The sequence below is a fragment of the Anabrus simplex genome, chromosome 6 (genome assembly GCF_040414725.1).
Source record: "Anabrus simplex isolate iqAnaSimp1 chromosome 6, ASM4041472v1, whole genome shotgun sequence".
NCBI classification, from domain to species: Eukaryota; Metazoa; Arthropoda; class Insecta; order Orthoptera; family Tettigoniidae; genus Anabrus; species Anabrus simplex.
In genome coordinates, this window is record NC_090270.1 from 269,304,980 (window position 1) to 269,320,649 (window position 15,670).

Genomic DNA, 15,670 nt, shown 5'->3' on the forward strand with positions numbered 1-15,670 from the left:
GTTTTTGTTGTTCCTGTTCATTAAGGAGAAAATTGGAGCAATTAATTAAAGTTTTTAGATTTCGTTGTACTGTTGTGATAGGATCTTTATTAACTATTGTATAAATTTTGTCCCTAAAGAATTCTTCAGTTTTTTGAATGTATGTGTGTTTGTCTAATAGAACTGTGGATCCTCCTTTATCCACTTTTGGGACGATAATGTTGTTGTTGTTGTCTAGTTTCATTTTCATGTTCCGGATCAATTTATTGTGGTTGTAATTGAAATTTGCGTTCGTTTCTTCTGCCAACTTAGGTAATGTCTTTTTTACTTCGAACATAACATCGTTTTGAACCTCTAAGGGGAGTTTTGAAATGTTAGCTTCGATTTCAGCCACTGTATTAATAATGTCCATTTCTTTTTTTTCTTGCTAGGCCAATTGTGATTTAAGCTTCTGTTCAGAATCCCTATCTCTTCTTCAGAAAACTGCATGTTTGTCAAGTTAAGTATTGTAGGTGTATTGACCTGAGGGGAAATAGCTCTTTGTTTGCCTGTACAAAGTTTAGGGAAACATAGTTGGGATTCTTTCACCTGTGATAATTTCTTGTTAATGGTTGCCTGCTTCCTCTCCAATATTATGACTAATTTATTATCCACATGTAATTGGAAAGAGCTCCATTCCTACGGAGTCAATGCCTGTGCTAACATTAAAGGCTGGTTTACACGGGTAGAGTAGCGAGGCGAGTAGAGTGGATAGTAGAGGTACTAGCATAGTGTAAACGACTGGGATAGTAGCGAGTAGAGTAGCTAGTAGGCAGTAGAGTAGAGTGGGTTTCCGGTGTGGTAAAGTAACTCTACCACTATCCTTCCCCCTCCACCGGAACCGAGCTCCGAGAGCTAGCGGAGGAGGCCGAGGACGCTCGATTTTTCAGTTAGCGCGTCGTTCGACTATTTCCATATGTGTTCTGATGGTATTCCGTTGAGTGTACTGAGAATCTGTGCATTTATTTGGTGGTAAAATGAAGTGGAGAGAAGAAGAAACATGCAAATTTGTAGAACTTTACCGTGAAAAAGAATGTTTATGGAACATAAACAGCATATTTACAGAAAACAAGAATATAAGACGGACGGCAGAAGAGGACTTGATTACGAAATTGGGTAGAAAGGTTTTGGTTTAATGGAACTTAAACAGAAAATAAATGAAAAATTACGCTGTACCCTACAACCAAGAACTGATGAAAATTCGTAAATCCAAGAAGTTGGAAGGTGGTGCCGTAGACATCTACCTGCCCCTCTTAAGTGATTTAGTAAAGTATATATTCATGAGTTGTATTTTTGGGCTTATGCCGTGTAAATAATTATCAACACACTCAACGTTTCAAAAGGAACCTTGCCTTTCTTCATCAGGGGACAAAAGAGAAAAGAAACGACGTATTGATGGTTGCTAGGAGAAAGCAACAAGGAAGCCCCCTTTACATCTTTGGGCACCATTTGAAGCTTCCTTGTTGCTTTCTCCTAGCAACCATCAATACGTCGTTTCTTTTATCTTTTGTCTCCTGATGAAGAAAGGCAAGGTTCCTTTTGAAACGTTGAGTGTGTTTATAATTATTTACACGGCATAAGCCCAAAAATACAGTTCATGTTATTTACACGGGCCGTGAAAGTCTAAATGATAATATTAGTAAAGTATATTTTGCAAGGTAATACCAAAAGCTAGGTATATTAGGCCTATTCATCCACAACGTAACGTTATAGCTGAGTGATATTAAGGGAGGTAGCCTACACCTTTGGAGGTCAAACAAATGCAGGTGTATTGTCTAAGAAGGATTTTAAAAATACCTATACCTATAATGGTTTTGAAGATGCAACATAAAATATAAACAAGTGTCAGCTGAATTGTCCCTTTAAATGAAGGTTTCTCAAGTTTCAGTGTTACACAGTGAGTTCATCATGTGTCTCGACGTGTTGAAGTTGGCAAGACAATGGTGCAGGACTTTATATTAATAACATACATAGGGATCTTCTACATATCACTTGCCGTTGCCATTAATTTCCAGCAATAAAAGTAATTTCCCCAAAAAGTTCAATAATTTTCATATTTTGTTTGGAATATCCAAAATAATTATTGTTTACAGTACTGTACAATGTCAGATCATGAAGCTTAAACTCTACACCCGGGCCGTATAAGCAGCAAACAAAATCAAAAAGGATATACATAGATTAATAATTGGGGTATTTTTGGCGAAGAAGCTACTACAAATTACGCTTACGCCAGTGTACTGATGGCTATTACCAGTGGGCAAGAACTTCAGAGACACCTCAAGCTTAACTTTCTGTGTTATTGCATCTCTCATCACTGTGTCGTGTCTTAAAATTTGCGGTGTTATAGCATCTAACAATGTCTGAAAGTTATCAGGCGTCAACCTCATACACTTTCTGTATTCTTCTTTATACTCTGTCGCAAGTTCTCTCACAATTAATGTTGATGCCCTGAGTGTATCTCTCCTACTAAGCCAGACTCTTACCCATTCCGTTCTTTCCTCATTTACTTCTTCTAAAGCTTCACTAACCTCTTGCATTAATATGTTTGCAAATGTCTTTAAACACTTCCTTACTATGTGCTTACGTCTTTACATGTTCCTACTACTCTACTCTACTCTACTCTACTCTACTCTACTCTACTGTATGACTCTACTCCCGTATGAACGACATGAGTGTCAACTCTACCAGACAGTGGCAGAGTAGAGTAACATAGCTACTCTACAATCTACTCTACTCGCCTCACTACTCTACCCGTGTAAACCAGCCCTAAATGAACTTTATTCAACTGCAAATTTAAGAGTGATTTATTTTTATACATAGCTTTAATTTCACTTCTTATTCACATCTCATTAACTTTGTTCTGAACTCTATTCAAACTTTGATTGGTTAGGTTTTTTCTCTGCATAGATTTCAAAAATTTAGGTATCAATTTTAGCTTAAGACACTGTTTCAAGAAGTTTCTATCCATTGCTAATATATATATATTGACCTTAAGATTAAAGTACATATATAAACGGTATTTTGCCTGGTTGGCTACCAAGTTGCAAGTGACAGCTCTCATGATTGATCCGTATTGAAACTGACTATAAGCAAAATTATCACAAAAAATAATTTATTTATAATTTACCAAGCCAAACGCTAGGCCTGCCTACACCACCCCATTAATACCCATCGAGTAACAGCACAGGCGCATTATAGATCAACTTAACCCCTCTCCCGCTCTATGCCTCACTCCTCCTTTACCGCACAGGTATAACACCAGGAATAGAAGTGTTAGTCAGGCAGGAGCTGCTGGAACAGTCAGATCTACCTAGCACAACCTTGATGAGTAAGTTACTGCACAGCTGACGTATTAGATACTTGAAGTTTCTGGTTAATACATATGCCTCAAAATACTAATTAGGGGCCGATGACCTCGATGTTAGGCCCCTTTAAACAACAAGCATCATCATCGTCAAAATACTAATTCTCTCTTTTAATTCATTACAGACAATATCCCTCTCTAAAGCTAATAATCACATCAACAAGAAAGATTATTCACACATGACTGTTCATAAACGCCAAGGACATAATTTCACAGTTAAGCAGTAGCCTCAACTTGGAATCTTGACACTGCTTCACGTGACAGAAAACATACGATCGTATATTTTTATAATTACAACATCTTAATAACAACACTCAATCTTATCCAATTTACTGTTAAACATCCAGCTGTTGTTTATAATTAATTGACTTTGATTTTATCATGATTAGGTATATTGAACATTTGGGTCAAATATATCCAAGGAAGAGTACACTATACTCAAGTTGTTGCTATCTCAATGGTCTGCAGGTTGATAAGAAGAGGATCCATTTCAGCTTTGGACTTATTTGGAATCTAGAATGAACAGCACCATTAAGTTTTTAATTTTCATGTGTATAAGATACCATCAATTCTCGATACTCATAGTGTGTAATGCAGCATCTTTTTATAGTATAATTGTAGCATATTCATTTTAAGAGGTTTTTAATGTGTGATGGAACTTCCTTTGTAAACCATGTGTGGACAGGCAAGGTTTCAGTCATTTGACCCTAACGTTGCCTACAGGCTGATGATGCTCTTTAGAAGGTGCGAAACATGTCCCTGAGTTGTTTATATAGTATTATGTAAATTTCAACCACGTAACACGTGGCATGTATCGAATAGGTGGTGATAATAAATAAATTATTTTTGTCATTTTTGCATATAGTCGGTTTTAATACAGATCAATCATGAGAGTTGTCATTTGCGATGTCTCCATGTCGAATTGGTGGTTTGACTCCTCTTAATTCAAAGCTGAAACTTGTACAAAGATTATTAATGATGTTGCCAACTTGCAGATTCCTCACAATTTTATCAGTGGACACGTACCTAAACATTCTCGATCAACTTGACGTCTGTTAACTATTGGGCTCGTTATCAATAAAAATGGCTAACGTGACAAGTCTTCAAGAACACGAGGTTATTCATAAGCAAGACTGTTGCTTTCCAAAGTCAGCTGGGAGAATGGAGAATGAATGTCGATTGACAACTGGTGAATGACATCTGGCGAATGACCCAGTGACCGACTGTATGCTAACAGCTGGCAAGTAGGTGACCTCGTTGAACCTCTGCACATCTCACTCGCACATACCGAAAGTATTACAAAATTCAAGACACAATTTTATTACTACACTAATTCATTCTATATGATGTGCGTCTTTTTAATATCAAAATCAGTGATGATAAAACGTAATATATTATTAGGAGAATGAGCATCATCTTCTATTTGCCATATTTATTTATTATAACACCGCTCACCTGAAATTCAACATAGTCAGTAACATGTCTTTTACAGAGTTGTCTGTTGTTGCCATTCACTTCTTCTGAAGCTCTCAAAGTACAACATTGTCTAAATAATATGGATACCAGGCCATGCAGGTATAGAAGGAAATGAAAAGGCAGATAAACTGGCCAGGAAGAGGGCAGAAACACATTTTGTAGGCCCAGAACCTGTATGCGGAATTTCCTATGGACAAGTCCGACACTGCATAGGAAAATGGGTACAAAATAAACAAATGGTGAACTGGAAAATCTCCAGGATGCAGCTTACAAAGGAACTGATAAAAGGACCAAACAAGAAGCATGCTAAAGAACTGTTGAAACTCTGCAGAGAAAATACAAGATGGGTAGTAGGACTGTTGACAGGACACTGCCATCTGGAAAAATACCTACATAGAATTGGAGTAATAAGAAACAATATATGCAGGAAATGCAATGAAGCAGAGGAATCAGCTGAACACATACTCTTCGAATGTGAGGTGTTGGGTAGAATCAGACTCTCCACTCTAGGACTACCAGATGAAGAGAGAGAAAAAATCCAAGAAGACCCAATGAGAACAATCTGCAGCTTTATGAAGGGAGCAGGTATATCTAGGTGGGAATGAAGGAAAAACATGGTAGCAAAAGATCTTAGAGGTTGACGCTAATTAGGAACTAATATTTAGAGGCCCCATGAAGAAAAGAATAATAATAATAAGAACCTGTCTTTTATCCCTCTCATAACTTTGCTAGCACCTTTTTTTCTTTCTTTTTTTTCCTTTCAAAAAACGGGTTTATGCATTAGCTGCTGACACAGGTCTGTAGTCCCGCAGCGAAAATCAGATAACCGGAAATAAATATAAAAGTAGTAACTTGTCAAATGAAAGCGGCAAGTGTGCAAAGTCCACTGACACAAAGATATACCACTCAGTCTTATCAAAACACACTATTAAGCCTATCGAAACTGTCACAATAGATGTACTCTGTATCATCATCATCATCATCATCATCATCATCATCATCATTTTTATATCCTTCCAGTGAGCCAGATAGGATGTTTATGAACAATTTGCCTCCATTTTACTTTATCTTGATATACACCTTATCTTCTTATTGTTTTCAAGTTTTCTCCTCTACTTTCCAGGTCATCTTTGATCTTCCTGGTTCATCCAGTTCTTCTGCCCTGTACATTCCTATCCGTGTATTGTCTTGGTGTTTGGGTCTCATTCATACTCTACACATGTCCGAACCACTTGAGTCGTGCAGCACTCAGTCACTCTGCCATTGACAGGTCCACCTACATCTCTTTATCCAACGTTCTCATTCCCAATTTTATCTCTTCTAATCTTCTGCATCGGGCGAGTTGGCTGTGCGCGTAGAGGCGCGCGGCTGTGAGCTTGCATCCGGGAGATAGTAGGTTCGAATCCCACTATCGGCAGCCCTGAAGATGGTTTTCCGTGGTTTCCCGTTTTCACACCAGGCAAATGCTGGGGCTGTACCTTAATTAAGGCCACGGCCGCTTCCTTCCAACTCCTAGGCCTTTCCTATCCCATCGTCGCCATAAGACCTATCTGTGTCGGTGCGACGTAAAGCCCCTAGCAAAAAAAATAATCTTCTGCATGGGTAACCACAGAAACTTCATTTCACGTGCATGGGATTTGATCAATTCTCCCTTATTAATTACACAGCAGTATGTCATGCTAGGAAAGAGATATGTTTTTAACATGGTCTCTTGAGCTCACACAGGAACATCCTTGTACCACTCTAGGTCCTACACTTAGTGAAAGAACTTTGATCCCTTTCTTACTCCGTTCTGCATTTCTAGTTTGGTACTTCCACCACTTGATATTGTACTTCTCTGGTAATTGAAGGTTTCCACACATTCAGTTCTCTCTCTCTCTCTGACATAAGTTTGCACTGGGTAGGTGTCCTGCTCATACTCATTATTACGTTCTTGCTCTTTAAAGTTTGAGTTCCTTTCATCTAATCTTCTCTGTACTTATGTATTCTATCAGCAAACTATGAAAATAAGCTGCAAAATAAATAATTTCTTCAACAAACAAACAAACAAACAAACCTGTGGCACAACTGCCCATTAAGGGACTTGGTCTTCCAAGGCAACTGCTGCCCAGCCAGATGGTCAACATGATGACAGGCTTGGGTGTATTGTTTGGCTTTCATGTCATATAAGACAACTCCTCTTTCGGTCTCATGAGGTTGAGTGAACCCCGCTCTGGAATTATAATTACTGGTCTGGCTAGGAATTGGGAACCTCCAGGTAAGAGACAGGCACGCTACCCCTTCAGCATGGGCTGTGATTTGTCATAATTTGCCTGGGTGTGGTGAACAAGTACTCTCCACTTGTCCTGTCCAGGGATACACCTTTGTCTTCAAGATGTTGCCACTCCAGCCCTTGCCCTTCTAGGTCTTGTTTTATATGGTCAAACCATTTATTCCTTGGCCAACTTCTTGGTCTCTTTCTTTTAACTTCTTTCCATGTGGGTCCATTCTCTTTAGGTGACCAAGCTGTCTTAATTTATTTCCAACACACACCTCCTTGAGTATCCCGTGCACTTGATGTTGTATTTCCTCATATCTTATCTTGTTGACATAAATATGTCTTACGGCTGGGGTTCATCTGAAAATTTGCATGATGAAATTAGCAATACAAAAAGTATGATGCAGTGTTATCTAGCAACCATCCTGTCCCATCCCATCCTATGCTACGAGGGGCGTTTGAGAAGTCTGTGCAAAAAATAAAAACTACTTACGTGTTTGGGGTAAACCTTTTTTATTTTTTGACATAGTCTCCTTTTAGGCTTATATACTTCGTCCAACGATGCTCTAGTTTGTTGATACCTTCCGAATAATAGGATTTGTCCAAGTCTTGCAAAATATCCATTAGTGTTGGCAATCACCTCCTCGTTTGAATAAAATCTTTGTCCCGCCAGCCATTTCTTCGAATTGGGGAACAAATAGTAGTCCGAGGGAGTGAAGTCTGGAGAATAGGGGGGATGTGAAACGAGTTGGAATCCTGTTCCATTAATTTTGCGACCACAACTGCTGAGGTGTGTGCTGGTGCGTTGTCGTGATGGAAAAGGACTTTCTTGTGGGCCAATTGTGGGCATTTTTCTTGCAGCTCGGTTTTCAAACGGTCCAGTAATGATGAATAATATGTACCTGTAATAGTTTTACCCTTTTCCAGATAGTCGATGAGGATTATCCCTTGCGAATCCCAAAAGCAGTCGCCATAACCTTTCCGGCCGAAGGAACGGTCTTCGCCTTTTTTGGTGCAGATTCACCCTTGGTAACCCATTGTTTAGGTTGTTGTTTGGTCTCAGGAGTATAGTAATGTATCCATGTTTCATCCACAGTGACAAAACGATGCTTAAAGTCCTCCGAATTCTTCTGGAACAACTGCAAACCATCCTTGCAACACTTCACCGATTCTGTTTTTGGTCAAGCGTGAGCAATCGTGGCACCCATCTTGCGGATAGCTTTCTCATGTCCAAATGTTTATGCAAAATATTATGTACCCATTCAGTTGAGATGCCCACAGCACTAGCAATCTCACGTACCTTAACTCTTCTGTCATCCTTCACCATATCATGGATTTGTTCATTGATTTCTGGATTTATAACCTCCACAGGCCGTCCAGAACGTTCAGCATCACTTGTGCCCATGTGGCCAGTCCGAAAATTTTGAAACCACTTATAAACTGTTCTAATCGAAGGTGCAGAGTCACCATAATGTTTATCAAGCTTCTCTTTAGTCTCTTGAGGCGTTTTGCCTTTCATAAAGTAATGTTTAATCACCACACGAATATTTTTCCGTCCATTTCTTGAAAATCACTCAACTTCCTTGATTCACATGAATACCAAACACAAAGAAATAGACCAATATGGCTGAAACTTGGTGTGCGTTCATTCAAGAGATGCTACTAACTAAACATGACCTTGATACGCGCCGGTGGTGCCATCTCTCGGACTTTGCACGGACTTTTCAAACCACCTTCGTATGCTATCCTATCTGACCTGCTGTGGCCAGCTCTTGTTCCGATCCTGTTGGTATTACGTATGGAGGCCTAGGGATTCTTTCATTTTCATGCCCTTCGTGGCCCTTGTCTTTCTTTGACCGATACCTTCATTTATTGAAGTGTCAGGTCCCTTCCATTTTTTCTCTCTGATTAGTGTTGTATAGAGGATGGTTGTCTAGTTATACTTCCTCGTAAAACAATAATCACCACCACCACTCTAGCAACCATGGAGACTGTGATGTGGAGTATTGGTGGATGGCTATGACTGAGAGACATATAGAAGGCTGGTTTTTTTTTCAAAGAGGCCTCATCTCATCATACTGTAGAAAACTAATTATTTTATTTGTGGTAGTTTCATAGGCCCTGAGTCAATTTCCCCTTTCAGTGCACTGAATCTGACACTTGTCGACTCCAAATTCCATACAGATGTCTCTCAAAAATGATTCATTAGATGCAACTAAATTAATGTTATCAATTTGAGTTTCATTTATTGAATGACATATTTATGATTATTTGATTTTTCCAAAGGGACATTTGACACCATTTTCTGCACTGTTGATCTTAAGAACTTCATTTTCACAGCTTGAAGTTTGGTGAGACCTCTTTTGGTTGGTGTGCAGGTTTCTATAATGTTTGTGATAACTGGCACAAGGAAGCTCTTATAGAGTACTAACTTTGTCCTTTAAAGGGAATTTTAAATCCCAGAGAAGCTTTCTTACAAGTTAATAAAACTGTGTTCTTTCCTGGTACTCTGTTGATAATTTCTGCTGATGATATGTTTACTGACTGGCAGACAATTCTTCAAATTCAAATAGATAACAAACATAGAGTGAATGCTTGCTGGTAGAAATAGGTTAGTACTATAGCATGGAGAAATATATGAGGGTTGCAGCCATAATCATCTAGACCTCAATGTTGAAATAAAATGGATATCTGAGAGGTACTGTACTGTATTACATATTCAAAATATGATTGCCCTCGGCTTTGCCAGGAACTAGTACTTGTTTACGTCCGGTGCTCTGTCAACATGTACAGGAGCATGCTAAATCTATGATTGCTCAGTTAATCACTCAGTCAGTCCTTACTGTTACAGTGATTCCTTTCGCTCCAATGTCGCTAATTCATATTCCATTCTGAATTTGCCGTATTGTTTTTGCATTTGTAGCACTTGTAAATTCTTCTCTAAATTCTATCTTGTCCTGTCAATAATATGAGACTCATATGATTACTCTAATCAGCCTGCTGACATGCCTGCTGCTTGCCGCACTGTTGTCTATTGACTTTGATAAGCAAACACTAGCACCTCCATGCCTGAGTGCAATTGTATTTTGAGTAAGTAATACTTTGTTCATTTACAGGGTGTGGAAGATTGAATAGGCTTACTAAAAATGTGTTACCATTTGTGAAAGAGAATGATAAGTTGAAGAAACTGGTGAAGAGCAGTAACTTCAGTATGAATGGTTTGATACATATCATATTGGTAAAAAAATTCCCTACAACATTTTTTGGTGGGGAGAGACTAGAAAAAGTTGGTTCCCCCAGTTTGTTGTATACCTGGATGTTGGTAGGAGGTAGAGGCAGTTAAAACTGGTTAGCAAATGCTAAAGATGGAGCATTGGCAACACTCAGTGTTAAACATCTGAGAGAGAGAGAGAGAGAGAGAGAGAGCGAGAGAGAGATGAGGGACTACTGGCTGTTCTGAAATGTTTCCCTCTATTATTCTACCCCTTTGTTTTGTAAATTAGAATAAATAATATATGAGGGTTGGGACATAAGCCAAGGCAGCTGTTTTTTCCCTCACATTTGCATGATGTTACCATACAGTTGTCATATGTCCTGGAAAGTATAACACTCATAGTACATGGACAGGTATGGGGCAATTGAGATGACAGTAGTGAGTCAGGCTCTTTGCAGAATATAATACGTGATGAGGCAAGAAGAGTGTGCATACATCAAACTGGCCATTTGCTGTGTTGCAATGCCAAGGAATGTCATAGAGAGCTTGTGGAAGCTGTGGGGACTCTTGTCCTTCTGTACCAAACTGTTGCAAGATGAGAGCAGCAGCATTTCAACTTGGACGTGAACAAGCAGCGATGTGCAACAGTCCAGAAAACCTGTTAGTGTCCGGATTGATGTGTCATGTGCAATAATTACCAAGTGCATGGTCATCGACAGAAGATGGACACTACTTGAGTTACAGGCATTGAGAAACAAACCATCCACAACTAGACTGCATGTTGCAAAGGTTGTATGGAGACAGCTCCGGTACTGGGAGTGGGATGTACTGGAACACCCGCACAATCACTGGACCTGTCTCCATGTGTTTTGATTTCATCCCCAAAGTGAAAGAATCATTGCGTGGGAGATGGTTTTGGACATAAGAGGACATTGCCAACGCTAGGAAACATGAAATTGCAAAATTCATACATGTTGAGGTGACTGGTATCTGATATCTCTCATATTGTTGAAATGTGCTTTGGACAATCTTAGGACTACTTTGTGGCTTTACCGTAAAGGTTACTGTACTCACCGAGAATAAATGTTACGTAGCACAAAATTCCATGCCTGACAGTTTCCATGTTTTGCATCCTTCTCGTGGTAACCTATTCAGCATTATTCATACATTCCACAGCACATTACGCTCCCCACTCCCATTTGTTTGGTATAACCTGCATTCGTGAAAAAAATTTAATTCCCTTGACTTTTGCCCCAACCCTCGTCATAAACAGGCATTGCACAAGAAATGTAAAAGCTGAATAAAGATAAGGATTGAAAAGGCAGATTCATTTAAAGTGAAGATAGGACTGAGGCAGAGAAGTGTCTTTTCGCCTCCCTTGTTTGTCATTGTAATGGATGAAGTACAGAACAAAGTCAAAAGGAAGATAGAGTCAGAGATACAACAGCTTGGTTATTTAATAATGATATTGTAGTATGGGGTGAGAGTGATCAACTCTACAAATTCAGTTAGATGCTTGGAGTGTAATAATAGAAGAATGAGGCATGAAAATAGGTAAAACAGTAGTGGTGATTACGAGACAGAGAAATGGAAGAAGTATAATAAAGTTAAATAATTAGCCTCTGGAAGTAGTTGACACTTTCAAGTACTTGGGTTCTGTAGTGTCACAAGATGGGACTTGACACAAGAGATCAGTAAGTGGGTTCAAATGGCAGGAATATTTTTCCAAAGCATAAGGGACGTAGTAAGAGTGAAAAGATTCCATAACCATGCAAAGAGTTTTTATTCAAGACCTATTTTGTCCGTATTCTGACATCTTCTCTTCTCTCTTCTTCATCCATTCCCTTTTGCAGATTCTCCCTGGGTAGGATAGTGTAGCAAAGCCCGCCACCTTACTCGATCTTTCCACCACTTCTCTTCTAGTACTTTATTGCTATCGACTCCTCTATTTGCAATACAGTCCACAACAGAGCTTCTCCATCTCATTCTAGGCCTCTTTGCAGTTTCTGTATCCATGAATGTTCTTTTTGGTATTCTCTCTCCTGGCATTCTCATCATGTGTCCGAACCATTTTAGCTTTGCTATATCAATCTCTTCTTGAAGTTTACACACTTGCACGCTTCTCCTTATTTCCTCATTTCGTATTCTATCTCGTCTTGTCTTTTCCTGTATGCTCCTCAAGAATCTCATTTCAGCTGCTTGTATCTTGCTTTGATTTCGCTTAGTCAGCGTCAGGTTGCTGAAGCATAGCTCAGTATAGGTTTATAATAGGACGAGTATAAAACCTTCTTGCACTTCATTGGCACATCTTTGTTCCATACAATGTCTCTCACAAACTGGTAGAAACTTGCTGACTGCTGTGTTCTTAAATCAATTTCTCCATCCGAATTTCCATCTTGTGACATCATGCTGCCCAAATATTTAAAATTTTTCACTACCTCAAGAGGTTCATTTCCTATTTTTATCACTCCCCCGGATTTTCTGTTACCTCTCGTCATGATCAAAGTCTTGCTATTAGTAGTACTAATCTTTATTCCAAAATTTCTTATCTCCTCATCCCATAAATCAACTTGTGTCTGTACTTCCCCTTCATTATCTCCCCAAACTACAATGTCATCAGCAAGGAGCATAGACTTGACTTGCTCGCCCATCATCTTCTCCTTGACATTATGTAGAAATCTATCCATGATGACAATGACATATGAAGCAGAAACATGGACAACAACATCTAAAGAGGAAGGCAGGATCCAGGGAGTGGAAATGAAGTTCCTTAGAATCATGCTTGGAAATGTGACGTAACTTTTAGATTATAGTTAATGTTGATTGTGATTGATTGGATATGATTTTAAAATAATAAGGCTTAATGGTCGATTATACTTACTCACAATTATGTACTCAGATAAGTATAAATAGAAATAACAATTTAGTATAGAAATATACTCCAAAATTGAGACACCAGTCTTGTCAGAACTGCAGTTTGGCGATGTAAACAGTAAAGACCGTGGACACCTTTATACTGTGAGTGCCCAGCATTTAACAAGATGCTTCATTAACAGGAGACTAATCAAGTTTCAAAATCCAAATCGCAGCTAGTGAGCAGAGTTTTGCGCGAAGCGTTTTGCTGAGACCTTTCCAGAAGTCTTATGTGGTAAGTACAGATTGGCAAGAGAATAGGGAAAGGTGAAATGACATTCAGGAACGTACAACCACATAGATTTGCACAACACTTGTATATTACAAATACCAATAAGAATATGGTTACATAGACAAGTTTTTGTGCATAAGTTGATTTTTACAGAGTAGACGACGAGATTTAATTGAAACCAAGAAACTAGAAATTTTAACACCATAAAAAGGGGCAAATTCGTAACAGTATAGATTCAATGTGGAAGAGAAGGGAATAATCACAAAATTCAATACGCAGGACGAATATAAAAGGTTCGATCCTGCAAATCATGACTAGATTGCAATATGACTAACACTATTTTAAGAAAAAAGAGCACTATATTTAGAAGGAGATATAAAACACGAAGGCCACTGTACAGTAAGAAAACCCCAGGGTCACCTAGAAAAAGAATAAGGAGCAATAGGGGAAAAAAACTAAAGGGCCGGCGAGGGGAGGGGTGAGGAAGATTTTCAGCCTGCATAAAAGTTTCCAGAAAGTAGTTAAGCCACGCACACCATTAGTCGCATACACTGTTCTGTAGCCAAGAAAATCACTGATATGATTAACTCTTCAAGCGTCTGTACACGAAGTATGTGTAGTGGCAATAACAGTTTGAAAATTATAAATCAAGTTCAGAATGAACATACTCGTAGATAATTTTAGTTGCCACACAAAATGTAATACTGCGAATCCAGCCTGAAGGGCATGATGGAAGAGATTAATAGTTCCTTATTTAGGAGTTGAAAGCACAATATGATTAATTTTTGCTCACCCAGCCAGCCGTTGAAAGTTCAGATGTGATGTTGCAGTTCGCACAGTTCGTCACTGAATGTCTGACTGTCTGTTCGAGACCAGGGCAGGCATTTATAGTGGAAGATAGCAGAGTCCAGAATGTACGAGAAGTAGGCATGACGTATACATGCAGCGGAAGAGGGGAGGGGATGGAGGCAGAGCAGTAGTAGAGTGCATAGCGGGCTGGGTAAGCAGTCAAAGCACACGCTGTATTGAGAGCAGGCTGGAGAAGTTGACAGATGGTAAAGTAGAAATCTTGAAGTAATAAATACGTAGAGGAGCACGTTACAGAAAGAAAAGTAAGGACCCTGTAAGGAACACAAGAGATACAGGAAAAGCTGGGGATAGAGATGTTGCAAAACAGAATAGCGGTATGGGGACTGGCGTGGTTTGGCCACATTGGCAGGATGGAATGAGAATCCCTAGAGCTATGTTGGAATGGAAGGTGACTGGAGCAAGACCGAGGAAGAAGTGGATAACCAAAGTAGAGGAAGCAGTGGAGAGTAGAGGTGTGAACAGTGAAGAATAGCAGAAGAAAGGGTAGAAGTGGTGGTCACTGGTCTATTACCTCACTTGACAGGTAGTTGAAGAAGAAGAAGAAGAAGAAGATTATGATAATGATACATAAAACATTCATTTAGGCTTAAACTTCCTGATGGCTGGTAGAAATTGGTAGGTGCAATAGTTAGAGGATATTTTTAAGTAATCTGAGAGTAGCTTACATGAACTGTTCTCCTTTCTCATCCACTGACAAAGATTGGACTGAAGGTCCTCTCTCCGTGGATCAGTGGTAGTGTGTCAGCTTCTGGATCCAAAGATCATGGGTTCAAACTTGCCAGACAGAGTCAGATTTTTGAAGAGTGGAAGCAAAATTATTATTTATTCTTCTCACAGATCGTTCGGAACTTGTTCCTTGGCTTGATGACTTTCGTCTTCCTATTCTTCCAAAATCCATTCTGTTGGCATGTAAAAAATTTCTGGTGCTGCATTTGGTATTTACCTGAAAAATTAATTAAAACACAAACATATACATATTATTATTATTATTATTATTATTATTATTATTATTATTATTATTATTATTATTATTATTATTATTATTATTTTCTTCATAGATTGTTTCGGAACTTGTTCCTTGGCTTGAACACTTTCGCCTTCTCATTCTTCCAAAATCTCTTCAAGAATTCGCTATATTGTCTCTTTCATTCTTCTGACTACTTTTCTACCAATCCTGGTGCTAGATTTCACCATAAATGTATGTTTACTTACTGAGGACCTGAAGACTTCGTGATTTCTCATGATATGTTTCCCAATGTTCAGTTAATTCAGGTTGTCTCTTGTTTCCTCCAGCCAATTTATTCTCCTATGTTGGGAATTTATTAC

The 15,670-nt window shown here is 38.9% G+C and overlaps 1 protein-coding gene across 2 annotated transcripts in view; it reads left to right on the forward strand.

Moving 5' to 3' along the window:
- Positions 1–15,670, forward strand: part of LOC136875728 (DGAT1/2-independent enzyme synthesizing storage lipids) — a 145,111-nt gene that overhangs the window by 39,007 nt on the left and 90,434 nt on the right. The window lies entirely within an intron of this gene.